This window comes from Rhincodon typus, chromosome 11 (assembly GCF_021869965.1).
Source record: "Rhincodon typus isolate 14 chromosome 11, sRhiTyp1.1, whole genome shotgun sequence".
Classification (NCBI taxonomy): domain Eukaryota; kingdom Metazoa; phylum Chordata; class Chondrichthyes; order Orectolobiformes; family Rhincodontidae; genus Rhincodon; species Rhincodon typus.
This window is the reverse complement of record NC_063342.1, coordinates 37,138,405-37,154,254: the sequence shown is the minus strand read 5'-3', so window position 1 is coordinate 37,154,254 and position 15,850 is coordinate 37,138,405.

The following is a 15,850-nucleotide window of genomic DNA, read 5'->3' as shown; positions in this document are numbered from 1 at the left end:
GATGGTTGTGTGGGTGCTTGTGAGACTATTCATTGGATCTAACAAATACTTGATATAAGGCCTCGGCCCACTCTATCCAAGATGTGACCTGATCACGTTATCTGAAAAACTCCTATTGGGCTGATCTTGGAAATCCCTAGAAAGCCTTTGGTTTCCATTAATTAGGACCTCAACATGTGTTGTAAGCAAACGTCACAGAACCAGAAAGCCATCAGATTGCTTCCTTAAATGCCAATGAGTGCAAGGGTTTGAGGAGGATCACTGCCGCAATTACCTTTGCCCTCAAAATATGAAATCAAGTACAACCCAGACTGTGAATTTCATAACATTCAGGGCTGATTTCGGGATGTTTGTTGCCATTTTCTGAACTTATTCCCATCTTTGTGTAACTACCTCAGCGCACAGCAGTATTTATCTATTGTAGGGTGCCTTACTGCTGTGAGCGGAGTTGGGGGGGGGTGGTGGTTCATTTCTTGCAATGCGCAAGGGGAGGTGATCCATGCTTAATAACAGTCTGATTGCTAACCTTCAACACATTCAGCTAATCTGGAGAAACTGGGGTGAAAGCAAATATGTTGGTAGAAGTAGGGTTTAATTGCTAAAAAGGAGGCTTCCTGCACAGCATGCTATAAAGCTGCAGAACTTATCACTGTCACCATCTTAACCATGAAACCCCTGTTTGTATTTTGCCTCACAAGAAGCATCCATTTGAATGCTAAGGATGGCAGATAAAAAGGTAAAATTTAGATTTGAGTCACCACACAGGAAATGTGCAGTCTGATGCACCCAGATCTAGCTAAATGAGAAGGTCTGTACTTGAATCTACCTAACTGGTTGCTAGCTACGTTAAGTGCTGTCTGTGGTTTGTCAGCAGAGTAGGTGAAAAAAAACATGAAGACTGCTGTATTTGATGGGTACTGTTCACTGTCTGCGTATTTGCAAATAGTCTCTTTAGCATTGAAAATGTGATCAATATGCCACAGTATTCTGTTTCAAAATGCATGGAAAATTCCTATATAAAGACTTCTCAACAGAAAATGAAACTAAGGGCCAGATCTTTCTGCAAGTTAGGATCTAATGGTATTTGCTGGAGTTAGACTTGCTCTTGACCCTTTATGTTCATAGTGTATTTCTTTAATCAATAGGACTAAATGATTGGTAAATAAATAACAAAAGGCCTGAGCTGAAGGGTAAATTAAAGAGGATGAAGTCAAAGTTACCTAGGTACCTAGCAATAAAGAGAAGGAAATAAAAATAGGATTAAGCAAGAGAGAAAAGAGCAAGAAAACAAAAATAATAAAAAAACTAATTTAAATCTTGAAACTTCTAAAATCTAAAACTATTCAGAACAGCATATGTGAGCCAGCACAATTAGAATTGTCAATACCTAGTGAGAATCAGGTTTATTGACAGTCAGAGACGCATCATATAGTTTAAAGGGCATGTACATTTGTAATGCCTCTGGTTAATTTAAGAAGTATCTAAACAGATGTTTAATGGATTAATTAATTGACTGGGTGTCGACAAAGATGGAACAAGAGATCTTGTGGCACAATGGTAATATCCTCTGGGTTAGTAGACCTAGGATCAAGTCCCATATGTTCCAAAGGTGTGTCATAAGATGTCTTAACAGATCAATTAGAAACATCTACAAAGCTGTAACTGATGTGTGGAAGGAGCTGTGAGATTGAGTAGTTAATAAAATCTATCTACAAAGGAAGGTATCTGTTTCTGTCTCACTGACTAGTTTGGATCCAATTTACTTTGGTAGCAGGGGATGGTCGCCTAAAGGTTAAGTTTCAAAACTTCCATTTTCAGTTAAAGTGTTTTTTGAGTGAAATTCATAACACCCAGTCTGCCATGGTCTGAGATGATTTTTCTCACGCACTCTTCCATTTTTTGTCAACAATGCTCTACTCTGGCATACTTTTTTTCGACAGCCTTCCATATCAATGTTTGGTCATTATCCTTATTTTCGTCCTCAGAAGATTGCTCTCAATGCTTAAATTTTTCTGCATCCAGAACTTTCTCCCTTTGTTAGCTCAGTTTTGAGGGTACAGCCGACCACAATGATGTGGGACAACCTTTCTGGGTGTTGATGCAAGGCTCTGCTAGAGTGGTCCAGGCATTGAAATCTCATCTTAAAAAGACCAATGTTCTGTTCTACTATGACCCCGGTGGAATTGTGAGCAGCACTGTATCTTCATTCTGCACCAGTCTGAGGGTTACACCAAGGTGACTGAGTCATGTTTGGAGGGGGTTGCCCTTGTTTCCCATTAGCCATCCCTGTATGGTCCAAGGAGCTTGGAAGGACACAACAATCTGAGTGATCTCTAGCATATACAGTTCATGGCAGGTTGCAGTATATTTGGAGCGTCTCTCTCAAGATTTGGCATCAATGGTCATGCATAAGTTGAACATTCATAGAGTGGAAGCCTTTTCTGTTGTTGAACACAACAGGTCAGTGATAAGGTACTCGCAAAGCAGTGTTGGCACAGTCCATACTGCCCTGACCCTGGGAGAAGCCAGCGATGGTGGATAAATCCACTGCCGAGCTACTTGACTCTTCTAATCATGGAGGAGGGATAGGAGGATCATGTACATCGTAGATGTCATTATGTGTGGAGGACTCAGAAATGCCACATGGGTCCTCAGTTGCTATTTGAAACACAGGGCGGCTGTGGTCATAAAGTCGTAGAGTTATACAGCATGGTGTGGGACCCTTGCCATTGGGATGGAATGGTTGCCCAATCCGTTCAAGTGAATGAGCCCCATGGCTGGAATTAGACATAATTGGCACTTGATATGACAGGTCTATCCCACTCAGGGTTCTCTCCAACTCTCCAGCTGGTCTGATCCAGCACAGATTACATGAGTCTGAGGTGTTGATGCAGACACTGATTGCACACGCAGCCTTAAAAAAGCCCCTGACGCCTGTTCCTTGATTCTCTGTGGGATATTGCAAAATGTGTTTTGGGGATTCTTTTCTTGGTTCCTTGCCAGACAGTTGATGCCCTGTCAGAGTTGCAGGGGTGTTGTTCATATTCTGCACCAATTAGGGCAGGCAGCTCCATTCCACTTTCACCGAGTCTACTACAGCCATATGATTCACCTTGGCTTTGTGATTTGAGAGGAAGTCTAAGTGGTCACCTCTCAGTGCATCCAGCCTCTTAAAAGGGTCTACGAGATCTCAAACTCTGCCTCTTTAAAATTCAGAAAAGTGTTAAAGTGTTTAACACTTTAACTCCACACAGACAGTCGCCCGAGGGTGGAATTGAACCCAGGTCCCTGGTGCTGTGGGGCAGCAGTGCTAACAAGGCTGTGAAAATCTTTGTAAACAAATCTGAATATGAATTATAAACCTAACTGTCAGTTTGAGGTTAACATGCACATTTCTCTACATTTTCACAATGAAACGATGAATAAAGAAGTGACATTTTGATATTCAAACGGAAACAAGAAGTGATTCTGCTTTCTGCAATGGAAATGGTAATTCTTGATGATGTTTCAAAAATCCCCAGCGCATAACCGAAAATATTGACAAAAATAATATCTGACACTGTACAGCATGGAGCTCCAAATGGAGACCTACACAGACATTGGGAACGTGCAAAGAGGGTGTGGCACCCATTCTTAGTCAGTGTTCATAATATATTCCAACAGGTTGATTAAAGATAATTAAAATGTATTATGATTTCCTTGTATCTCAGTTAGTGAGTACACAATTGGCACCACTTACGTGCCTAGTTGTTGTTGAGTTTGGTCTTTGGACAGTTAATTCATATCAATTGTGGTTTGGCTCAAGTTATTACAAATGTCCTAGTGTCCGATGCATAGGAAGGGTACAAGGCCATGATTGATCAATGCTATTCCTGGGACAATCCATAGCTTATTTGACCCCCAGTCTGCTCCCCTCACTGTCATCACACAGTGCCAGTAAAGTACAAGAACAAAGAACAAAACAGAAGTACAGCACTGGAACAGGCCCTTCAGCCCTCCAAGCCTCCATCATCATGCCCTGACTAAACTAAAAAACAAACCTGCCCTTATTCGGTCCGTATCCCTCTATTCCCTCCCTATTCATGTAACCATCCAGATGTCTCTTAAATGTCGCCAATGTGCCTGCTTCCGCCACCTCTTCTGGCAGTGCATTCCAGACTATTACCACTCTCTGCATGAAAACCTTCCCTCGCACATCTCCCTTAAACTTTCCCCTTCTCACCTTGAACCTGTGCCCCCTTGTAATAGCTGGGTTCTGTGACAAGTGATCAAAGTAAAAACAGTTGCTTTGTCAAAGGAAGTGGTGTTAACAATTCAAGTCTGCTAATGGTGTTAGAGAACTTAGTTACACTTTGAAACATAACACTATGTCCTTTTCCACAATATGATACCAATGTTGTATGGTCATGCTGTCTAGTGTGAAAGAGGAGGACCATTGCCGGGTCTGACTGGAGGTATCTCCTGTGAGTAACAAGATGTAGTTTATTGCTCATTAGCAATTACTTACAGCTTACATTGCTTGGCTAATTATTGTTACCCAGAGCCTTTGAGGAGGAGCAGATGTTAGGACCCACTTCTACAGTTATTCTGAACTGTCCTCCCAACATGTCTGCATCACAGTGGGTGATGTTTATGGCATTTCTCAATATTATCCATTGTAAACCTATGTGCAACAGCCTGTGCAGAGCTGAGGCTCCATCAGTTCTCAGGGCGCTTTCTGGCCCCTTTAACTCTGTCTTGCATTTTCTAGTTGGTGCAGCATTCAATCCAGCTGCCTTTTGAGGCTTCCTGCTAGTGGAAACTTCACTCAACCATAACCCAGAGATCTGAAGTTGGTGCAGAGCATTTTTTTTCAAGAACAAGCACTACTAGACTTAAAGTTTAAGTTTGAGGCCCTGTAAAGATCAAAGAACAAATTAGACAGTTGATTGAAGTTCATATGGTAATAGAATAAAATCCCAAAGTACTAGGGAAATTGTTACAGTCAAAAAATGATTGGCAATGTAAACTCAGTCATGGCCTGACAAAGAAATGTCACACATATAGAGAGTCAGAGAAACATTAGAGCGAGAACTGTAACATGAAGAGAGAATGAGAGGGCTGACTATCGCCTCCACATCAGCCACCCTTAGCAGAATATTTATGTTTTGGCCTTCAAAACAACACAAAACTGATTGTAACACTAGACTATGTGTGTTAGAGGTCTGACATCCTAGTATGTGGACTAGTGTAGGGGGCACAGCCCTGAGAACAGCCATTTGAACACCCCTGCACTGCAGCTAAAGAAAAAAAAAGTATCTCTCTTAGATGCAGTGCTGCCAGTCACAACAGCCAACAAGAATCAAGACAAAAGAGTTTCAATCAATGTACAACTCCAAGAATCTTGAAATTGGTTGTTCAACTATAAGCAATAATGCCTAGTGGTAACATCCACTGCAACAGCTGCTACAATGACATGCAGATGCTGGCGTTGGACTTGGGTAGACAAGGTCAAAAGTCACACGACAACAGGTTATATTCCAAGAGGTTTATTTTAAGACGCAAGCTTTCGTAGCTCAGCTCCTTCCTCAGGTATGGTGTGAGAGAGAGGGTGTAAGACACAGAATTTATAAGCAGAAAGGCAACAACCCTAAAATTGGCCACCTCCTGTTGAACCTTTAATCAGCTAGGAAAGAGACTACTGATTGAAATGCAAAATCCAGATTTCTTTCAAGTCATTGTCCCGAGATAGTTAAAGGCTTTATTGGTATATACAAGAAGTGACATCTCAGGTCAGAAAATGCATTTTAGGTGTGAGGGCTTGCTTAGAATCTGTCTATGTTTAAAACTGGGGTCAGTTTTTTTTGAGCAAAACAGAACGTATCCGCAACTACACAAACATCTTGGATGAAATAATTCATGAGTGTGTCTGTGTCTGTGCGTGTGCTTGTGTGTGTGTGTGTGTGTGTGTGTGTGTGTGTGTGTGTGTGTTGTGTGTGTGTGTCTGTGTGCGTGTGTGTCTGTATATGTGTGTGAGAAAGAGAGAGAGTGCGTGCATGTGTATGTGTGTGTGTGTGTGAGAGCATGTATGTATGCCTGTGTGTGCCTCTGTGTCTGTGTGTCTGTGTGTGTCTGTGTGTCTGTGTGTGTGTGTCTGTATGCGCGTGTCACGTGTGGTGGGGTCACCTGTAATTGAATATGAGCCCAAGGTCAAGATTGAGGCCGTCCTCATGAGTATGGAACTTTGCTATCAGTATCTGCTCAACAATTTTGCGTTGTTGTGTATCTTGAAGTCCACCTTGGAGGACGCTTACCCGAAGATCAGAGGCCAAATGTCCTTGACCGCTGAAGTGTTCCCACACTGGGAGGGAACAGACAAGCACACAATCAAACAATCCTAACTGATTAAAGACTCAACAAGAGGAGGCCAGTTTTAGGGTCGTTACCTTTCTGCTTATAAATTTTGTGTCTTATTCCCTCCCTCTCACACTACACCTGAGGCAGGAGCTGAGCTACGAAAACTTGTGTCTTCAAATAAACCTGTTGGATTATAACCTGGTGTCGTGCAGTTAATGAACAATTCAGATGCTGATCTGTTTATCTTCTCTTTTTAGCTTTCTATTTCTTTGGACTAATCTCTTGTTTCTAATCCGAGTTGACAAGTGTTACATTACAATTTCCTCTTGCATTTAGTTAGTAATAAACTCCCCTTTTTTTGCTAATTTAAGAAAGTCTTCTTTTAAAATATAACATCCACAAAGAAAGGGTCCTTTAAAAATTAATCTTGTTGTAATTAAATAATTGTGAATAAACAAGTGGATCCAGTTTACTCCTCCTCACGCAGGAGCTTAGCATTTTGAGGTATCCTGTCTGGAACCATAATAAATCAAACAATCTCACTGGGGGACTACACCTACACTCACCTTTACTGGCTCCATCCCCGCCTCTTTGACCTGTCTGTCTCCTCTCCACCTATCTTCTCCTCTATCCATCTTCTGTCCGCCTTCCCCTGCTCCCTATTTATTTCAGAACCCCCTTCCCCTCCCCCATTTCTGAAGAAGGGTCTAGGCCCGAAACGTCAGCCTTCCTGCTCCTCTGATGCTGCTTGGCCTGATATGTTCATCCAGCTCTACGCCTTGTTGTCTCAGATTCTCCAGCATCTGCAGTTCCTACTATCACTGGGGGACTGTACAGAAGGAAACAGGAGACAGGGATATGGACTCAGTGTTAATATGCTGGATTGGGATTACTGTTCATGTGGAGAAGAAACTTCAGCATGGAATACTTGGGCCAATTGACACCTTGCAATGTCATAATTATGGTATATTTCTACACCACAGTGGCAAATGGACAGAGTTTTTAGGGGTATTGAAACCAATGACTTTATTTTTCGTAATATTCAGTTGGAGAAATTTTGATCATCTATTTCTCGATACATCACGCATTGAGGGCAGTGTTGGTATTATCAGCAGATATTTAGAAGCTGAACCTGTACCGGTAGATGATGTAATAAGAGTTACCGTGTTGCTAAGAAAGCGAGAAGAGGCCGACGACTGATTCTTGGAGGTGGGGGTGGGGAGTTGGTGTTGATTACTCAACAAATGAAGGCTCAGGGACAGGGATATGCAAGCTTCAATCAGATCACAGGACGTGGTGGCAGTCTGGAGGAGATCTGCAGAATCTTCCGTAAGGGAACTAAATATATTGGATTAAGTAATGAAAACTAGTGGAGCAGGGCTTATTGGTTAGAAAAGTCTTCATTCCAGACGTCCTCAGGCATTTTTTTAGAGTATTGAAATTTTGCTCAAGTTTTATGAAACACTTGAAACCTCTTAACTAAATTAATGCACTGCCCATTCACTCACAACCAGAATTTACTGTGTGGACCATTTACCATTTCAACATTATCACTACTTAAAATGTTCTTATTTCTAAAAATGTATTCTGCAGTTGTGATCATTTAGGATCCAGTTGTCAAAATAAGAAGGTGACAGTAACTAAGGGCTGAAAATATATGTTATTATTCTTTTATGCATCTGAAATGTTTTGCACTAGATTTAATTCCTGCATGATAGTTCCCGCATATAGTACAACAGAGCAAGCATATAGTGTGGCTGTCCATTCCTGTTTCAGAAAGTATATGGAGCCAAACTTTCAAATATAGCTCTCACTGAAAGATATGTAGGTTTTACAACCTGGTGATGTGGGCATATATATAAAAAGGAATTATTTTCAGAACAGTAATTGTGACTCTTTAAGTTCAGCTAGAATGTCAATATTCACTCTTCCTTTTCATTCACATGTTTCAAAGAACTGCAACATGTTTCTGCAGAAACGTTATGTAATAGCTTTGTTACTTCCCAGCTTCTTATTAAAGATTACTCAAAACAATATTACTACAATCTGGGTTGTATTCAAAAGGTCAAAAAATCTAAATACCAATCTGACATTTATCCTTCTGTAACAGACGCTGCCTGACGTTGCACCATGTTTCCAGACTTATAAATTGACTTCAGCATTTGCAATATTTTGCTTTTCAAATTCACCTTAAAACATGCTCATAATTTTGGAGTCTTTCAATGAGTTGTAATATACAAGTGGAGTATCTCAGAACCAATGACCTTGGGACCCAGTCTATCCTGGACTTTGGATTGAGCTGTTTTTCAGAGGCAAGGTGATAGTTGGCTTCAGTTTCATATATTGCCACACGTCTGATTCAATGCAATCTTTCCTCACTTATGAGGCTTGTTTGACCCTAGAGTCTGAAGTTTCCCCCTATATTCTTGCTTCTTTTCAATCTAACGGTCAAAAAAGACATAATCTACATGGTGGCCTGATTGACAATTTCACTTATTGCCATTCTCCTGCATTCTTCCTGTAAACCTGCAGATTGTTTCTTTCGACAAGTAGTCTAACTCCCTTTTTAGTGCTTCAATTGAACTTACTTTCAACATACTGTCAGGCAGTTCATTGCAGGCCATCAAAATACTTAAGTATGAGAGTTTCTTTAGGGCTCCTTGTTGATTTTCAAAACCATGAGGGGGCTGAGCAGAGTGGTTGGGGGGAAATCTTTCCCACTCACAAAAAGATTTAAAAAAAGTTTGAGATAACAAGGTGTAGAGCGGGATGAACACAGCAGGCCAAGCAGCATCAGAGGAGCAGGAAGGCTGACGTTTCGGGCCTAGACCCTTCTTCAGAAATGGGGGAGGGGAAGGGGGTTCTGAAATAAATAGGGAGAGAGGGGGAGGTGGATAGAAGATGGATAGAGGAGAAGATAGGTGGAGAGGAGACAGACAGGTCAAAGAGGCGGGGATGGAACCAGTAAAGGTGAGTGTAGGTGGGGAGGTAGGGAGGAGTTAGGTTAGTCCAGGGAGGACGGACAGGTCAAGGGGGTGGGATGAGGTTAGTAGGAAGGAGATGGGGCTGGGGCTTGAGATGGGAGGAGGGGATAGGTGGGAGGAAGAACAGGTTAGGGAGGCGGAGACGAGCTGGGCTGGTTTTGGGATGTGGTAGGGGGAGGGGAGATTTTGAAACTTGTGAAATCCACATTGATACCATTGGGCTGCAGGGTTCCCAAGAGGAATATGAGTTGCTGTTCCTGCAACCTTCGGGTAGCATCGTTGTGGCACTGCAGGAGGCCCAGGATGGACATGTTGTCAGCGGAATGGGAGGGGGAGTTGAAATGGTTCGCGATTGGGAGGTGCGGTTGTTTAGTGCGAACCAAGCTGCAGTTCCTGCTATCCCTTAAAAAATGTTTAATTATTTGCAAAAGAAACTAATATGATGTGCAAAAAAGCTTTTTCACACAGGTACTTCAAATCTGGAATGCAATGTGTGGAAGTATGGCAGAGGCAAGTTCAATTGAGGCATTGAAGAAGGCATTAGATAATCGTTTGAATAGAAATGTGTTCATAATTTTAGTGTCTTTCTATCCTAATTATGTTATAATGTACAAGTGGAGTATTTCAAAACCAGTGACCTTGCAACCCAATCTATCCAAATTTGGATTCATACATCTCTTAGAGGCAAGCTCATGTGTAAGAGATTAGCACTGAGTTATAATTGTCATTTGGGGAGTTAGTCCAGATTTGATGGGCTGAATAGCCTACATCTGCAAGAGAATCATGCTTTGATTCTGTCTCTTGAACAAGAGAATCTGTGACTGTGACTTGAGAGAGACAAAATCTGTATCGGGATGAACAGCACCTCCTGGCGTCTGTCTCACTCATGCATCTCGGTGAGAGAGGGAATTGGCCTCTCTCCGATTGGTCTGACCACTATTGAACTTTTCCTGGTGTTTTGTGGGCTTTAGGAGATGAATTTGCCTGCACTGCAGAATTTTGTTCACACTGTTTCAGACTCTTAACTCCATGCTGCATGAAGAAAAGTATTCCTAATGTCACTATTGCCGTTTTTCTAATTACTTAACAATTTCTTCTTGTTCCTGACCATTTCAGGAGTGGAGCAGTTTCTCTCTCTCTCTCTCCTCTGTCTAGGTCCCACATGATTTTATCAGATTGTAACAACATTGCCGTTTTCCGCCCAGATCCGCTGTCAGTGCGCAGACTCATGAGCATCAGTGACCAGTTCGAACTGGCCTCAGGAGCCAAGGTAAATCGAGGCAAAAGTGAGGCCAAGTTCTTTGGGAACTGGGCTGTCCGATCCTACATTCTCTTCACCGTAATTACAGATTACCTGAAGGTGCTGGGACTATGGCTCGGTGGGCCTGGGGCTTGCACAAAATCTTGGGAGGAGCGCATCGCCAAAGTGAAGCAGAAACTGGTCTTTTGGGAGCACTGTTCACTCCCCATGGTGGGTAAAAACCTGGTCATCAGGTGTGAAGCACTCTCTCTGTTTTTGTGTGTGGTGCAGGTCTGGCCTACTCCTCAAAACTACGCTGTTTCAGTCATCCGAGCCATCTTCCATTTTATCTGGAAGCCTAAGATAGACCTGGTCTGCAGGAACTCCATGTACAAAACTCTGGATAAGGGAGGGAAAGAACATACCCAATGATACCCTCATCCTGATGGCCACCTTTGTGTGCGGCCATGTCAAGTTGTGCGTAGACCCTTGGTTCGCAAACACCAAGTGTCACTATGTACTGGGGTTTTACTTGTCCCTGGTGTTGCAAAGGATGGGACTGGTCTTTTTGCCATGGAATGCTCCAAGTAGTTGGTCCATTCTGAATCACCTGTCCTTTGTCGAGAAATCTGCAAAGAGAAACTTCTTTGACCACCAGTCCATCAGGAAGTGGTCAGCATGCAGCATCCTCAAAACCCTGAAGGAAAAGGATAGGGCGGATCCTCTTGCATGGTTCCTTGAGTAGACTGTCAAAGTCATTTGGCAGAATGCCTCATCACCAGAACTTGCCAACAAGCACCAAGACATCCCTTGGCTAGTGGTGAGAAGGGCACTACCTGTGCGATCCTTTATGTACGCCCGGATGTTCTGTGCCATGCTGCCATCGACGTTGCTGCCGGGGGTTGGGGGGGGAGGCGGGGAACGATGGTTGAGACTGTCACACATGTCCTGCTGGAATGTGCCTTTGCAAAGGATGTCTGGAGGAAGATGCATTGGTTTGCTTCAAATTTCATCCCAAGCAGCTCTGTGATGCGAGACTCTGTGCCCTAAGGTCTGTTCCCTGGGACGTACACTGAGACAAACATTAACTACACCTGGAGGATCATCAACTTGGTGAAAGATGCTCTTTGGTCTCCCTGAAACTCATTTGTCTTCCAGAACAAGGAGTTGACTCCAACTGAGTGTTGCAGACTGGCACATTCCAAGGTCCAGGACTACATGCTGAGGGATGCACTAAAGCTTAGGGCAGCTGCTGCCAACACGCAGTGTGGGAAGACCACTGTCTGAGGTCTTCCTGCTGAAGGTAAATGGGGGTCTGTTCAGTTATTGGACCCTCCCAGTGCCTCAAATATATGTAGATATTAGTATTGTATGTGTAAGAGAGGTCTTTGGTTTTTTGGATAGAGTCAAAGTCCAATGTTTTGTTTATTTACTTGATATGCAACTGTACAGAACTGAACTGCTTTTGCGCTGATTTATATATATACAAAGAGTTTTTTTATGAATAAAGTATAGTTTTGAAATAAAAACAAAAATTGTAAATTGATCCAATTGGGCTGATCAGTTATCAATGAAGAAATACTCATTAACATTTGAATGTAAACTATCATTGTTTTCCTCTTCTTGTTAAGGGGGTCTTTATTGAACTGACAGTGACTATTTCCTGTCACTTGAAGAAGGTAGAAAACACCAGGACATTGAGAGCAGCAGAATCCTGTTTGGTAGTTCCTCTGCTTTTCTTGATTTTAACTGTAAATTGGTTCCTCGGGGAGAATTTAAAGGAAGGTTAATCATCTCACCACCGAGCAGTTGACTAAGAAAGGATCCTCACCGGCTGCTCTTCAATCATTTAACCGGCTTTTTATTTTATCCACGTGTGAGCTGCTTTTTGAACTGTTGCAGTCCATGTGCTGTGGATTGACCCACAATGCCCTGAGAGAGGGAGTTCCAGAATTTTGACCCAGCGACAGTGAAGGAATGGTGATATACTTCCAAGTCAGGACGGTGAGTGACTGTGGGGGGATTGTGCTGGTCATGGTGTTCCCATGGATCTACTGCTGTTGTCCTTTTAGGTGGGATCAGTTTTGGGTTTGGAAGGTGCTATCTAAGGAGCCTTGGCAAAATTCTGCAGGGAATTTTGCAGCTACTGAGAATCAGTAGTGGACAGAGTGAAAGCTTGTGGATGTGGTGCTAATCAAGCAGGCTATGTTCTACTGGATGGTGTGAAGCTTCTTGAGTATTATTAAAATGGCAGTCTGCCAGAGAAATAACAAGTATTTCATCACACTCCTGACTTGTGCTTTTTAGATTGTGGACAGGCTGTGGGGACTCAGGAGGTGAGTTATTTGTTGCAGGATTCCTAACCTCTGACTTGCCCTTGTAGCCATTGTATTTATATGGCTAGTCCTGTTGAGTTTCTAGTCAATGATAACTCTCAGTTCTGGTAACAGCATTGAATGTCATGGGGGAATGGTTAGATTGTCTCGTATTGGTGATGATCGTAGCCTGGCAATTCTGTGGTGTGAATGTTACTTGACACTTGTCAGTACAAGTCTGGATATTGTCTAGGCCTTGCTGTATTTCAACATGGACTGTTTCAGTTTCTGAGGAATTGTGAATTATGCTGAACATTGTGCAATCATCAGCGAACATCCTCACTTCTGACCTTATAATGGAGGGAAAGTTATTGATGAAGCAGCTGAAGATGGTTGGGCCTAGGACACTACCCTGAGGAACTCCTGCAGAGATGTCCTGGAGCTGAGATGACTGACCTCCAACAACAGCAACCATCATCACCAAGTGGCGTTTAAGTGCCAGTAATTGGTACAGTGGGAAGATTACCTCGTTCATTTTATAAGTTTCCTGTTGGCAGAGGATTGTTAAATTTGACTCCTATTTCCAATTAATTCTCTCTGTTTTGCATATTTTATCCTCTCTGCTTGTTTTCCTGCCTCTGATCTCCCTCTGTCTTTCTCTCTCTGTTTTCCTATTTATTATCTTCTCTCCCTCTCTTTCATCTATCTGACCCCCTTTCTCTCTCCCTGTTACCCTGTCTTTCATCTTCTCTCTCTCTCTGATCCTCTCACTCTCTCATTCACTGTCTCAGATTCTTTCTCTATGTTTTCTTTTTTCTGATCTTCTCTCCTTCTCATTCTTTCTTTGTCTTTTCCTGTCTCTAATCCAGTCTCTCCCTCTCTGTATCCTTCTCTCTGATCCTCTCTTTCTCTCTCTCACTCTCTCTCTCTTTCTCTCTGTTTCCCTGTCTCTACACCACCCCACCCCTCTACTTACCTGTCTCTGGTCCTTTGTATCTCTCTCTGATTCTCTGTCTCCATTTCCCTCTCTCTGATTCCCTTTCTCTCTCTCTGTTTCTGACTTTGATCCTTTCACTCTCTCTTTCTTCTGCTTCCCTCTCTCTGATCCCCCCCTCTCTCTTTCCCTGTCTTTGATCATCTCACTCTCTCATTCTCTCTGCTTCCAAGTCTCTGATCTTGTCTTTTTCTCTTTCTCTTTCCTTCTGTCTGATCCCCTCTCTCTCTCTGTTTTCCTGCCTCAGCTTTATGAAAATGGTTATATTTCACCCGCTGTTGAAATCAGATCTCTGTGATTGAGTGGTTTTGACGTGTCAGCTATGAGCTTGCAGCCCGGGTGGTCAGGGACACTGAAATACCACTAATCTCCATTACTTCCTTCTCCATAGCTGTCAACTGCACAGTCTCTGGAGAGCAGCTGCTGTTCTCTCCGTCTTCCTTTTTGCGCTGTGCTCTTTTCTATAATAGGAGAAAAAGAGCTGAATGGTAATTCCGCAGTGTTGGATGGAATATGAAATAGACTGTCAGGAATGAAGGTGAATGAGATGAGGGCAATGGATGGAAGAGCAGGTGAAGAAGTACATGGAAAGAAAACTTGGGTGCCATGTGATGTGATGTAGGGACATTTAAGCAACTCTTGGATAGGCACATGGATGATAGTAAAATGTAGGGTATGCAGGGTAGTTTGATGTTAGAGTAGGATAATAGGTTGGCACAACATCGTGGGCCGAAGGGCCTGTACTGTGCTGTACTGTTTTATGTTCTATGTCTCAGCTTGATAAGGAAGTGACATGTTGTATTGGGTGAAGTGTACAACAGTTGAACATACAGTTATTCACCTTTCCTGACCTGCAAGTCATGAAGGCATCTCCAGCACTGAAGCTAGTATCATTGTACAATGCTTCCCAGGGCTGACCTCGACAGCAGTTTTCAGCCATGCCTTCTCTTTTGGAGTAGAAAGTAGGCTGTCTCCAACCCCATACTTCAGCTATCAGTGCATAAAACACTGCACCATTAAATCAAGGTACAGCCCTTTATTGTCCAAAATGATAAGACTGCTTTCACTCTTGGTTCAAATTACATACTTGTCCAAATTTCATCTGTATCATAGAATCCCTACAGTGTGGAAATAGGCCCTTCAGCCCAACAAGTCCACACTAACACTCAGAGCATCTCACCCAGACCCATCCCCCTATAACCCACCTAATTTACACATCCCTGAACACTATGGGCAATTTAGCATGGCCAATCCACCTACCCTGTACATCTTTTGACTGTGGGAGGAAACCAGAGCACCTAGGGGAAACCCACGCAGACACAGGGAGAATGTGCAAACTCCACACAGCCTGAGGGTGGAATCGAACCCAGGTCCCTGGTGCTGTGAGGCAACAGTGCTAACCACTGAGCCATCGTGCCACCCCTTTAGATGGCCCTTTACACACTGGAGTTGAGAGTATATCATGTGGGACAATATCAGTAAATGCCAGTAAATTAAAGCCAAATTCACGAATGATAAAAGTAAAACACTGCAAATGCTGGAGGTCTGAAACAAACACAGAGAATGCTGGAGAAACTCAGCATGTCTGGCAACATCTGTGGACTGAGGAAAAGGGTTAATGGATCACATCTGGTAGGAATCTTCAGAACAGAAGAGGTTGGAAAATTACATTGAATGCTCGAGACAGAGGGGGAGCAAATAGCACAGGATTGAGAGCACTCAGAGTCAAAGATGAAGGAGTTGCTAATGGTGGTGAAGGAAAGATAGAGATGTAAAAAGCATGTGAATGAAAGTGAGAAAAGGAAAAAATGAAGCTACTTTCTAAATACAAAGTCAATAACACCCAGTTAAACATAACTTTTGTCTGTGAGTATGTGTATGTGTGTGTGTGTGTGCGTGTGTATAAGCGCGTGTGTTGGGTGTTTTGTGTGTGTGTGTGTGTTGTGTGTGTGTGTGTGTATGTGTGTGTTTTGAGAGTGTT